This window comes from Lepus europaeus, chromosome 8, assembly GCF_033115175.1.
Source record: "Lepus europaeus isolate LE1 chromosome 8, mLepTim1.pri, whole genome shotgun sequence".
NCBI classification, from domain to species: domain Eukaryota; kingdom Metazoa; phylum Chordata; class Mammalia; order Lagomorpha; family Leporidae; genus Lepus; species Lepus europaeus.
The window spans coordinates 75,058,769-75,073,222 of record NC_084834.1 but is presented as its reverse complement, the minus strand read 5'-3'; the positions used below and the strand labels follow the sequence as shown (position 1 = coordinate 75,073,222).

The 14,454-nt window shown below is 40.3% G+C and overlaps 1 protein-coding gene across 1 annotated transcript in view; it reads left to right on the top strand.

Moving 5' to 3' along the window:
* The first annotated feature begins 314 nt into the window (after positions 1-314).
* The window catches only part of NFKB1 (nuclear factor kappa B subunit 1), a 130,262-nt gene continuing 116,122 nt past the window's right edge, over positions 315-14,454 (top strand). The window contains 1 exon segment of the mRNA XM_062199816.1: positions 315-393. The gene's annotated coding sequence lies outside the window, so the exon portion shown is untranslated.

Here is a 14,454-nt window from a genome sequence, read left to right as displayed (position 1 = left end):
CGGCGACGCGCTGACAGCTTCCCCTGCCTTTCCCGTCGGTCGGGCCTCCAGCCGCCGCCGCCGCCGCCCTTGGCCTGGACGCCTCCTGCCGCCCCTTGCCCACAGACCGGCGCAGCCCAGGCCGGAGCCGCCGGGCCAGGAAGGCGGTGCAGCGCCGCCCGGCTGCCGAGCGCCCCGCGCTTGCCTCCGCCCGCGCTGCGGACATGGCGCGGCGCTGACGGGCCCGGCCCGGTCCGACCGCGCGCCTGCTCCCGCGTCCCGACCCGCACCCGGGCCCGCTCGGGCGCCGGCTCCAGCCGGCTGCCGCCTCTTCCTTCGCCAGCGCGCAGGCCCGCGCCGCCCCGGAGGGCAGCCCCTAGGCGCCGGGAGGCCGCGCGCGGACCCGCCACCAGGGTAAGCCAAACTCGGGCAAGTGGGGGCCTCGCTGGGGGCTGGGGGCCGCGTCCCGCCGCCCACCCGGCCCGCAGCCTTCCTCATTCCTGCGCTAACCGCTGGGCCAGACCGTGGGAGGAGGTTGACAGTAGTTGAGAGGCACATGGGCTTTGGCGACTGCGGGGAAAGGCACATCCGGACTGCGCGGGGCTGTGCGGCCGAAGGGCCGCGGCCGCCGGAACCCTCCTGTCTCCTGGGTCCCGCGGCTACCCCAAGCGACTCTTGGAAACTTTTTTTTTAAATCCACACCCCTGGTCTCTGTCTGGGGGTGTCTGGAGGTTTGGGGTACGCTGCGGCGCGGAGGAGATCGGAGAAGGTGGTTGGTGCAGTGCAGAACCAGATTTCACCTAAGGGCGTTCCATGAAATGAAAGCAGAAGTGCTTGTCAGTTCTCTAGGTTGGAAAAGCCCTCCCCAGCTTCCCAGAATTAAACAGGAGAGCCTATTCCTCCCTATTGGACTTCTGAAAGAGAAGCCCTCGCTTCCCACAAGTGCCCGGCGTGTGTACATACACACACACACACACACTCACACACACGCAGCGACAGGGCCTAATCTGTTCACCTGCTGTCGGACCTGCGCATTAGTTTTCAAAAAATGGGGGCCTGGTACTCATCCTCCAGGGCCTGGCGTTAGAGAAAGACGAGAAATCACACACTTAGAGCACTTTTCACTGGATTACATAAAGCTCTGGACAGTGGCATCGTGCATTGTGCCTAACCTCGAAAACCAAACTCATGATATAAACCAAGACTATTCTAAAGATAAGTTTTCTTATGGGCTTTTAAAATAGACTCTGATGGACGTGTTTAATTTGGTCTATCCTGAAACTTAACTGGTACTTAATGATTTAGGATTTAGTTATCAAGACTGAAGACAGTTTCTGATCTTTTAACTAGAGGTTTTCAGCATTGTAGCTTATGAAATAACATTGTTTAACTCCAAGGTTTTCTTATAAAGCTTATAATCTGAGAAAAATGTTATGGTATTGCTAAAATATTTAATAGTTCTAGCATCAGAATGTTTTCTACAAACTGAAGATCTTTGGTAAATACTAATACTTGAAAACAAAATGATCAATAATTATTTTTCTAGCAGGATTCCTCAACTGAATATTCTTGAACAGTTTTAACTGTATTAGTGTGTGCTGGAACTTTAAGAAGGAGACTTAATTAAAATAAAACCCTTAGCTGAAGTATGTTGTTTTCTTGATTTTAATATTGTGCTTTCTAGAGATGAAGCCTTCTATTGTTTTATGCGCTAAACAGATCAGGTAAATAAAGTGAAGTGCTATTTGAGCTGATGAGCTCAGGAAGGCAGGAAATCAAAAGAGGTGTGTTTCTTTTAGCATTTTACATTTATCATGGAATTGAATTCCTAAAATGAAGGATGTGTATGTGTGTATGAAATGGAAACAGGAAATCTCATAAAACTGTTCATCCCTATTGATATACCTGCCACTCCTCAATGCCTTCCTTCACTTGTTTAGGTAAAATGTCGTCTTGGGCTGCCTCGTAGGCCAACTTGAACACAGAAGACTCGTTGTATGTAGGTTTTAATGCTGGAAATTAACCACTGCTTGTTGTGGAAAGTGTACCACTTTTAAACTACTCGAAGAACATATTTAAGAAAACAGTATAATCCTATTAGGAGTTGGTGGTGATTTTGCAAATCTGTTATCCTAGTTTTGAAATTGCAGTTTTATCTTCTGTGCTAAAGTTGGCACTCATGTGGGCTGAGTAGATGCTCCTGTTTTTCAAACTCAGTAAAATGAGGAGTATACCCATAAAAATGGTCTTGTTCCCCTTTGTGAGCACTCCTTTGATCTTTGCACTTCCTTTTACTCCTACCACTTAAACAATATCATTTGTGATGATTGAGTTGGAGTTGGTTAAAGCTCAGTTATTCTGAAATAGGCAGGTTTGTAGATCTACTGAGCATAGTCCTTGCATTTCTCTTATCATTGTTCCTTGAAACAAATTGAAACTAGATTGAGTAACTAATATTTATGCAGGTTGTTTTTGCTACTGTTTTTAGAGTTCCAGGTAGTGGATGAAGTAAGTTACTGCCCTGACTTTGAGGGATTGCCCATTGTGTTAGATAGGAAATTTAGATAAGCAGTTGGCAGCTTACATAGATCTTGGACAATGATTCAATCAACAAACCCTTATTTTTACCTAATTGAAGTGAGATATTCCCCTGTTCAGAAGAGGTGAAAGTTCTGGCTTCTAGGGGGAAGCGGTTACTTCCTAACCTTCAATTAGTTTGAACTCAAAGAGTAGAAAAGTAGTTCACACTTTAAAACCGTAAGTTAAAGTAATTCTATCTGTGTTGCTATACAGATTTTTGATGAAGCGCTCAAAATATCTTACCTTCAGAACATACTAGTAGGTGTGCTTTTCAAGGAGGTGACTGCTGTAGGAAGTTAGATCTGCAAGAGTCCAGAGAGCAGTTTAACCAGTGAGTAAATATTCAAATTACGCTCTCCTGTCTACAGATTGAGCAGGATTCACATTCATATGGGCACATACGAATCAACAGCTGTGCAAATTTCTCCTTGATTTGTCTTTTAGTGGAATGGTTGTTTTGTATAGTTGGTTAATTGGCTTTCTGTTATGATGTGAATCATGACATAATGGGAATGCTTTACTAGAAGAAGGCAAGGAGGAGAAGGAAGAATAGAATTTTAGTGCTGGAAGATACTTCAAGATGTTTTGCTTTTACATTTATGTCTAATAAGGGTTAATTGAACTGCTTCCTGGTGACCAGTAAACCACAGTGGAGCAATTTATCCTGCTTTCTGGGAATTCATATGTACTCTTGCACCTTCCATAAATTGTGAGCTCAGTTGCTGTGTTCTTAATGTGAGTGCATAAGTTATCAGGAGCATGCATAGCCTTTTGAATTAGTTCTGTCACTGCAGGAGACTTTGAGAGTTTTAAAGAACTAGAGGCATTCAGTCTCCAGGAGAATTGTTTGGGTCTGGTGCCATAGTCCTGTAAGTCAGCTTAGTGCCCTTGCTTTTTATTTGTTTATCAAAATAGATCAGTATCTGAAGCCGCATAATTTGGTAGAGTTAATAGTTATGGTTGAGTATAACTCAACCCCTTATCTTTGTGATATTTCACTAATGAGTATCCAGTTCGTCACTGGTGGATGAATAAGAGAAAAAGTGGTGCCATTCATTTCATGTTAATGAAATTACTTCATACCTTTGGTCTCTGCTGTATTAGATATGGCTCCTGCATGAATTAATATGCTGTCTTCCAGATTTTCAGAGGAGGTTGGTGGGCCTGGCCTTGAAAATCAGCCAGTAGTTTAAAAAATAAGTTGTGGAATAAAATTGCATTGTTTCACCACAAACAATTTAAAGCCTAACAGTTTTACACAAAATAAAATTATTATAAGATATGATTTGTTAAACATTATAGAAACCTCAATAAACACATTTGCTTAGAATACTAATCATAAAAATACTGCATTTTAACTTTGAAAAAAGATCAATTATTTACTCCTTATGTTTTGTTTAGTGACTAATACAGACTTATTAATACAAGTTCCACTTGCTTTAATTTGTTACCTTTTTGAAAATGATACAGATTTAATTACTCATTTCAAATTACTACTTGTCATTTACCTTTCACCATCAGACTCAAATCCTTTCAAGTAGCTTTATTCTTTTAAAAATGCATTTAGTTGAGAGAGAATGAGCTAGCTCTCATCCACAGGTTCACATCCACATGCCCACAATGGCCAGGACAGGGGCAAGGCTAAGCCAGGAGCCAGGAATTCTTTCCCAAGGAGATGGCAGAACCATTACCACTGTCTCCTGGGGTCTGCTTTAGTAGGAACCTAGAATCTGGAGCCAGCGCCAGGTATCAAAGGTAACCCAGGTACTCTGACATGAGCTGCACGTGTATTCATTGGCATCTTAATCACTAGGCTAAATGCCCACCTTTAATAGTTTTGATTCTGACCCACACTATCAGTAGATACCAATAGGTTTAAACTATCCATTGATCCTGTTTTGTTTTGTTTTTGAACTGTGAAAAAGTTTTGGCTTATTGAACTTTAAAGACTGTGAATATTCCATATGGCTTATTCTCCGAAAAGCCTAAATTACAAAAAATGAAATAGAAAAAAAAAAGCTGAGAGAATCAAATCCTTTAGTTCCAGCTAGAAGAAAATATCTCACCTATACTGACAAACACAGAAATACGTGATGTTTAGCATTGTGCTTGTTTGCATATAGTAAGCGGTCAATAATTCATTGTTGAATGAATGGATTATATTGTTAAATACGCAGTACTTTTTCTATAAGGACCAAAAATTAAACTATTTTACCTTCCTTCTTTAAGAAAGAGTCAAAAAAAAAAAAAAACCAGCTTTTGCTTCCTAGGTATTATATTTTCTAAAGTGCACTTTAAGTTTACTAGAACAAGTAAATTAATTTAAAAAAATACCTACTGTCTTCTAAAAGAGAAGCATTTCATTCTGAAAAAGGGATTGATGATCTGGAAAAGTGCCTTTTCAAAGTTTGAGAGAGGCACTTGTCAAGCATGGCAATGAAGTAATTGAAATGATAAATGCCGATTGTACAACTGAAAAATGTAACTTCTTGGCAAAGTGAGAATTTCTCTAAACCCCACTGAAACTGTACTTTCAATGCTAGTACCTTCAAAAAGGAAACTATGCTGTGAGCATTGCTTTCTAATCCAAGGGTTTTTAAACACCCATGTAAATTAATCAACCAAAAAGTAAAAACAAGATGTTATAAACCCCAGAGTTAAATACTGCCTCTCACCCATAAATCTGTGAGCGTTAAAGGTTCCTATGTGGGAAACCTCAGGAACAAGCAAGCAGCTAGCAGTGTTTAGCAGTACTTTCCACTTTTGTATTTTAAGGATTTTGCAACACTATAAAACCCAGGACAGCCTCATAGCAAAATTTGTTGGTTAGTGATCTTGAAACTCTGAATCTAACCATCATTCTTTTTCAACACAATTTATTAAATGAAATATACCATCCAGAGGAGACTGGAGCAAAATGCCAGTGCTCCTTGTGCTGGTGGCCTGGTGTCCTTAGGGAGCGTGGAGACAGTCTGTAGGAAGACAGAGCCTTGTTATCGTTCCCTGCTCACACAGGTCCACTCTGCTTTCCCCCTACTTAGTCTTTGTTCTGACCCTGAACTCCTTTCACGAGGCTCAAATTTACCCAAGTTTTAAAGATTAATTTAAAAATTAATAATGGGATGTATACCTATCATCTATTTTGGTTTTTTTTTAATTTTTTTTTTTTTTGACAGGCAGAGTGGACAGTGAGAGAGAGAGACAGAGAGAAAGGTCTTCCTTTACCGTTGGTTCACCCTCCAATGGCCGCTGCGGCCGGTGAGCTGCAGTCAGCACACCTCACTGATCCGAAGCCAGGAGCCAGGTGCTTCTCCTGGTCTCCCATGCGGGTGCAGGGCCCAAGCACTTGGGCCATCCTCCACTGCCTTCCCGGGCCACAGCAGAGAGCTGGACTGGAAGAGGGGCAACCGGGACAGAATCTGGCGCCCTGACCGGGACTAGAACCCAGTGTGCCGGCGCTGCAAGGCAGAGGATTAGCCTAGTGAGCCGTGGCACCGGCCCTATTTTGTTCTTACCGACAAACTTGAAAGAAATTATTAGATATCTATATATAGGCCAACTGCACTATAAAGCTGTTGTTAAAAAGTGCTCCAAAGGGGAACAGTAGCAGTATTTGTAAAATAATAAAAATCATGCAAATCTGCCTGTGGCTCCCAGAAAATGATACATTTGGTGTGTTCTGTTGCGTGATCAAAGCAGGAAGAGAAGCTTAAACAGAACAAACAAAGCTATAACTTTGTTCTAATCCTTACTGTACTGATCAAAAATGTGTGCATCACATGCATTTCGTATTGGGAAATAAAGTTCCAGGATTTTTCTTTAATGTGAGCCATTTTGACAAATGAGGCTCACAAGAGTTTGTAGGATAGATTTATTTTTTTGCTGACTTAAAGTAAAATATTTGCATAAAGTTAAGTTTAGCTGGATAGAAGAAATTTAATTAACATTCCCATTTGGCACAGTGGTTAAGTGGTCACTTGGGATGCCAGCATCCCATATTGAAGCGCTTGTGTTCAGGTCTCTGCTGTTCCTGATTCTGGCTTCCTGCTAATGGGCACCTTGGAGGAAACAGTGATGGCTTAAGTAGTTGAGTCCCTGACACCCACATGGGAGACCTAGATTGAGTTCTGGGCTCCTGACTTTGGCCTGGCCCAGCCTTGACTGTTGAAGGCTTTTAGGGACTGTATCAGCACATGGAAGATCTCTTTCTGCCTTTCAAATAAGTAAAAATTTATTATTAAAAAATACTTGATTTTTTAATGCTATTAGTTGACAAAGTAGTAGTTATTTTAAAAAATTGTTTTTATGACTTACATCATTTGGATGAAGCATATTAAACACATTTCAGTGTCAGGACACACCTCCATCATTTATCTCAGATGTCAAGTGTAACATTCATAAGGCATGCAAAGAAGAATTAAAAGTGATGACAGACCCCCTAATCAGGCTACCTGTTCATTGGTTTTGTGCCTAAGCCTGCAATTCATTTAAACAGTGAAAATAAATTACTCAGTTGTTTTAAAAAATATGCCTTCCAAGACAAGAATTTTAGGAATGAAAATGTGACTATTTTTGGAAGCTTTAACAAAGAATCTCCAGTTTCTGAAGACCTGAATGACTTCCTTGTCTACCTGTCCCTAAATACGGGTGTCTATGGTAGTTTCACCGTGTATTGGTGTTTGATCATTAGGGCTTGTTTTATAAACTTAGATTTTTTTTTCTAGCTGTATTTTTTTTCCCAAAGAAACCGTTTATTTAATGTGTGCAAATTTCATGAGTACAACTTTAGGAATATAGTGATTCTTCCCATCATACCCTCCCTCCCACCCCACCTCCTCCTCCTTTTCCCATTCCCAGTCCTGTTCTCCATTAAGAAAAAAGAAAAAACAATGAAATCCTGTCATTTGCAACAAAATGGATGAATCTGGAAAACATCATACTTAGTGAAATAAGCCAGTCCCAAAGGGACAAATACCACATCTTCTCCCTGATCTGTGATAACTAACAGAGCTCCTAAAAGGAAATCTGTAGAAGTGAAATTGACACTTTAAGAAGCCCTGACTTGAACAGCCCTTGTCTTGTCTATCGAGGAACAGTTTATTTATTTATTTTTTAATGAACTGTGGGCATGATGGTGAGAACAAAGAAGAATCCCGTACAGTGTACACATGTCACATAAGCACTTTTATGACCTATAAAATAAAGATGACCTGAAAGAATGGAATACATATAGATGACTGTCCATATAAGTATAAAGGAAATCTGATATAGAAACAATAGTTGACAATAAAAATTAAATCAGCTTTATTAATATCTAGGAAAACACTCAAGGGAATATATACAACCATTGATTTACATACATCAAAATTGAAAATTGAATATATAATATAGGGAATAAGATTTTTTTTTTTTTCACACAAACTGCTCATTTCAAACTAACCAGAAGCCTAGGAAAATACTTTTTGGAGGAGATGGATTAAAATACACTGAAAATCTAATCCCACACCCTGTTCACTTAATTTTTCATTTATTATAGTGCTAATAACATATTGTAGTGTAAGATAAATATTAGGTCTCTCTCTCTCTTTCTCTGTGTATGTGTGTTTACACCTAAAATTCTTCTGAAAGGTTTGGTCAAAACAAATGATAACCAGAGCATAGACAAAAGTTTGAGAGGATGCTGTATAAAAATAAGACTTGAATATGAAGGTAAAGAAAAGTGAATCAGAATCATAGAGGAAATGAATTGGAATTTCAGAGAAAAGGATGCATTATATCTATATATTATATATGTGTATACACATACACACACACACACATATAATCATATATATATGGTTAAGAAAGGGCAAGGGCATAAAGACAGGAGTGAGAGAGGTTGCCCTTGAGTAGATCTTTTTTGTAGGTGTTTCATAGGTTATCCAATTTTTAATAAATTGAAAACAATAGATTTTTCTCACATTCTAAAAACACATTAGAAGTCTGTTGTGATTAAGTGAAATCATTACACTGGAAATATAAAGTTAAGAAAATGACACCTGACAGCAATTAATGTATTTCCTTGCTCTCATACCATACCATAGCATTCATTTGACATAGTATTTTTATGGTTTCCCTCTATGCATTTACCTAATTTCCTGTTTAAGAGATTAAGCAAATTTAACAAGCACACTATCAAACCTTTTCCGACTAATTTAAAACATTACATTATCAGGCATTTACCCTACAGTTATAGATCTTTTCAAATGACGGGTGGGAAGAGTATCCTGTTTCTAGAAAAGTCTAATGCAATAGCCAAATAGGAATTAAGAGGTGGTTTAATTCTATGTGACATGGTTGGATGATTGGGGGCATAATTGTGCTGCATTTACTAAATACCTGTTAAACTAAGGAAGTCCAGGCATTCAAGGAAAGCCCCAGAAAATTGCTGAGATACTTAAGTGTCTTAATATAGGTGTCCCCATTCATCAGTGTCCCATATTAAATTTGTCACCACCCTACCCCTGTTTTCCCCAACATCTTAGGGAATGATGGCATTAGCTCCCTATGGTCTATTCAAAGATTTTGCACCAGAAAGCTAGGAACCATTCCTTCTCATACTTCCTTTTCTCCTTCAGTCACAGGTCATGTCAAGTCTGCCACTGGCTCTCTAGAATATTTCCCTTCTGCAGTGAATTTCTTGCTTTGCTTTTTGCATCGTCTCCTGAGGCATTTGTTTCGTGCTTCCGTACCAGCCTTCATCCCAGCAAAATGGTCTGTTTTGTAAGATGCAAGTGTGAGCATGTCATTCTCCTTTCATTTGTGGAGTGACTCTTGGTTGTCTTCACAGGCTGGTCCCTGTACCCCTCACCTCCCTCCTCCACTCCTCTCCAGCCCCTCATTCTCAGATCATCCCTGTCGACTCTCAGTTCCTCCTCATGGTGTTTTCTTACTTTGAAGGCCTTGCCATATGCCCTCCCTGTGTCAGCAGTGCGCCTTCTCCCTCCTGGCCATCCTGCTGATCGCTCAACTCTCAGGCCTGGTCCGAGTATCCCCACCACCACCTCCTTCCCTCTTCTCCCTGACCTCTCCTTAGAGAATTATATGGCCCCCTTCTGTGTCCTCTTGACTTTTTGTATGCTCTGGAAATGAAACATCTGAAGGCAAGAATTTGTCTCATTTAACATTTTTTTTGACAGCATTCAGTATTTGCTGAATATGTAAGTAAAAAAACTTTTATAGTAGACTGTAGTACTGATTAAGCTATGTGACTCTGGAAACTTTTTAACTTTTTGAGTTCTTATTTTTACTCTATAAAACAATGAGAAGGTTTACCCTCCCAAATTGGTATTCTGAATTTTGTAGGAGAATCTCATTAAATAATAACAAAAAAGTTTATGTCTAAAATTATTTGTTTCTTTGATACAATTGTTTTAACTGAAAGACTTCAGAATTTCCTGCCTTATTGAGATAGGAAACTTTTGGAAAATGCTTGTGATTAGGCATGGAACCAATTCTTGATTATTAATAAGATTATGTGAGGAATATTGTGTGGAAATTGGGTTATAGTTTCTCATTCCAGCCTGATTTCTTCCTCATATCCAGATGTTTCTGGGATTCCATGGTTTTCTTGTTAGTCTCTTAAGTTCATGTTTCTCCAAAGAAATAAATGACAAGACAAATTGTCAGTAAAATTCAACATTTGAATTCTAGATTGAGTCAGGGTCTCACTATTTATAACATTTGGAGGAAGAAAATGGAGGTGATGTGATGAGGGAATGGAATCCTCATCTGCCATGAAGGAACACAGTGTCTAAAACTAATAACATTGGAGATACCAAAAGAACCACCAGGTAAGCCAAGAGGAGAAAGTTAAGAGCGGTTAAAAAATAAATTTAGTCTCTGAAAAGCAAGACTTGGAGATGAGGAGAGGTGGAAGAGGGGAAACTGCTTGTTTGTAAGCAAAGTTTGTTTATAAGCTCTTCTGACTTTATTTTTTTTAAGATTCATTTATTTATTTGAGAGGCAGAGTAACAGAGAGAGAGGTCTTCCATCCGCTGATTCACTCCCCAAATGACCACAATGGTCAGAGCTGGGCCAATCTGAAGCCAGGAATCAGGAGCTTCTTCTGGGTCTCCCTTGTGAGTACAGGAGCCCAAGGACTTGGGCCATCTTCTACTGCTTTCCCAGGGCATCAGCAGGGAGCTGGATCAGAAGTGGAGCAACCAAAACTTGAACCAGTGTCCATCTGGGATGCCTGTGCTACAGGCAGAGGCTTAACCCATTCAGCTACAGCGCTGGCCCCATGCTCTTCCATCTTTGTGTAATAGGGTTTTAAAAATTATTTTCTTTTTCTCCCCTTGATTTATTACAGTAAAAGTGATAGACAGAAATTGTGTGCATAATTATGATGATCAATGTGATGTTTTGCTATACTATATACATAGGGAAATGAAGAAATGAAACTAATTAACATAAATAGAATTTAAAATTTTTAATAGTAATTCATTTGAATGTATGCTGAGTCCTTTCTATGTACCAGCGACAATTCTAAGTACTAGTACTAGAAGTATAATATGCAACAGTACAAGATAGAAATCTATAACTTCATGGAATTTAGTTCTATTTTGAGTTTTTAACATTTAATTTCTACAGCCGGCGTCATGGCTCACTAGGCTAATCCTCCACCTGTGGCACCGGCACCCCAGGTTCTAGTCCCTGTCGGGGCGACAAATTCTGTCCCGGTCGCTCCTCTTCCAGGCCAGCTCTCTGCTATGGCCCGGGAGTGCAGTGGAGGATGGCCCAAGTGCTTGGGCCCTGCACTCACATGGGAGACCAGGAGAAGCACCTGGCTCCTGGCTTCGAATCAGCGTGGTGCGCCAGCCACAGCGCGCCGGCCACAGCGGCTATTGCGGGGTGAACCAATAGCAAAGGAAGACCTTTCTGTCTCTCTCTCTCACTGTCCACTCTGCCAGTCAAAAAAAAAAAAAAGCGAAAACAAAACAAAAAAAAACAACATTTAATTTCTAAATTAGCCTTTTTTAAAATCACATTTTTTTTAGTCACAAAGCTAAAAAAGTACACCAATCATAAGGGTGCAGCTTTAATGGTTTATCTCAGAGTAGACACACTTAGCCTAGGTGGTGATCAAGAATTAGAACAGAGGCCAGAGCTGTGGCTCAGTGGGTGAAGCCATGGCCTGCAATGCTGGCATCCCATATGGGTACTGGTTCGAGTCCTGGCTGCTCCACTTCTGATCCAGCTCCCTGCTAATGTGCCTGGGAAAGCAGCAGAAGATGGCCCAAGTCCTTGGGCCCTTCCCAGTCATATGGGGGACCCAGAAGAAGCTCCTGGGTCCTGGCTTTTCCTGGGTCCTGAATTAGCTTCAGTCGTTACAGCCATTTAAGGAGTGAACCAGCAGATGGAAGATTTCTGTCTTCTCTCTCTCATTAACTCTGCTTTTCAAGTAAATAAATAAATCTTAAAAAAAGAACTAGAAAGGCCGGCGCCGCAGCTCACTAGGCTAATCCTCCACCTGCGGCGCCAGCACCCCGGGTTCTAGTCCCGGTCAGGGCACCAGATTCTGTCCCGGTTGCTCCTCTTCCAGGCCAGCTCTCTGCTGTGGCCAGGGAGTGCAGTGGAGGATGGCCCAAGTGCTTGGGCCCTGCACCCCACGGGAGACCAGGAGAAGCACCTGGCTCCTGCCTTCGGATCAGCGCGGTGCGCCGGCCGCAGCGCGCCCACTGTGGTAGCCATTGGAGGGTGAACCAACGGCAAAGGAAGACCTTTCTCTCTGTCTCTCTCTCTCACTGTCCACTCTGCCTGTCAAAAAAAAAAAAGAAAAAGAAAAAGAAAAAAAGTTAAAAAAAAAAAGAATTAGTACGTTTCCTGTGCCCTAAAAGCCCCTTTTCTGACCCTTCTTAGTCAAGACCCTTACCCTCCACTCTCTTTGAGAAGATTTCACTGACAAGAGACTTCTGGATTATGGGCATGTTGATTCCATGACTCATATTTGTTCACATAAATAATGGAGAGTTGACTTAACGAATTTATTACTGCAAGGTGCTAGCAATATTAGCTTCACACAAGAACTGTGCTCTGATTAAAGCTCCTGAGGTTAGTTCATTTTAGATTTTCCTCACTAAACAAATATTTTTTCCTGAGGTGTTCATAAAAATATGAGACCACATTTTCACATGAGTTTTTCATTTATGAATTTGAGAGTAAATATTTTTCATATTGCCAGGTAGTCAGGGTCACTGACAAACACTGGAGAAACATATTTGCATCTGACTTTGAGATAGAAGATAGTTTGTTTCTTTGTTCTTGCTCAGTTTATATGCTAACCTCTGTTATGTGAAAATTCTAAAGAGTAATCCATATGAGTAGTCAGTGTGGAAAGGGCATCTGAACTAAAACTAAGGACTGAAAGATCACTGTAGAAGTCCTGATTTGGGTGCTGAAAATCAGTTTTGTGTTTGCAGTTGGAAGCTCTTTGCTATGATTGTTTCTTCAAGGGACTGTTTTCTCCCTTTGGGCTGATTGTGTCCATATGCATAGACCCATGTATTGCTGGTTCACATGACTTCTTTTCTTTTGAAAATGAAGCATGTTCTTTTATGGTTTCTTGAGGATTAATACAATGAAAATCCAAAAAATGTTAAGTCATACTTGGATTCAGGAGAACCAGATCTGTTTCTGCACAGTTGAACAAGAGTGCTGACCTCTATTTCCTAATCCGTTGAAGTGGTCTGCTTCCTGTTCATTCTGAAAATATCAGTACTCCAAGATGGCACTTAAGACAAAGGCTAGTCATCAAATTAGAATTGCATCATTCTGTATTGTTAGGGAAGATGAAATATGTAGCATTTGAAATGTAGAAGCAGAAAGTCAGAATATGGTTCAGTAAGTCAAATAAATCAATAAATAAAAATAATGAAAACCTTTTTTTATGTTACTTGAATGAAATCTCTCAAGCTGTGCTTGGCTGTGTATTTTTATGTGGAAATGAAAGGTGATGAAATCCCAGGAATGACTTTAATTGTAACATGTAAGGTTTAATCTAATTTATAGATCTTTGGAGAACTCTCCAGCTGTACAAATTTATCCTCAGCAGATTTTTTCCTACTATATTGTTAATAAAAATAAACTTTACTTGGAATGAAATCTGTTTGATATAGATGACAGTTAATTACAATATGATTAAACAGCATCCAAAACATCTTTTGATCCTACGAATTTCAGTCAACTGTGATTAAGAAGACAACCACAGGCAAAGATTGTTTCCTATGGAACACACTGGAATGCATTCTAATAACTTCTCTAAGAAAATCCCTGTCCCCCATGGTTATAGTGAACATGATACAGCAAGAAATTAGATGCTTCTTCCATAGAGGGGAATGAGGTTATATTCATTATTTATTGACTGTAACAGGCACTTTCTTTGCCTACAATTTAACACCTTCGTTTAATGACATATAATTGGGGATTGTCTTGATATTATTCTGTTAGTAGCTTTAGGTTTAATTCCATTGTGTTTATATAAGATGTTCTGAATGCTTTCAGTTTTACCCTCACTATGACTTGTGTTCTGCCCTACACGTGGTCTGTCTTGGTGAATGTTCAGTGCACACTTGAAAAGAATGTATACTTAGTCATTAGGTGGAGTGTTCTGAACGTGCACCTGGGTTTGTTTGATTGATGATGATGGTGATGTTCCTAAATCTTCTGTATTCTTACTACTATAGCTTGAATTTGCCTGCTCCAAAATTTACATGTTGGAACTTAATAGCAAGTGTGATAGTGTAAAGAGGTGAGGACTTTAAGGGGTGATTAGATTATTGGGGCTCCTCCCTCCCCCGTTCTTGTGAAAGGGATTGATGGGACTGGTCCAGATTTGCTCTCCAGCTTTCTGAC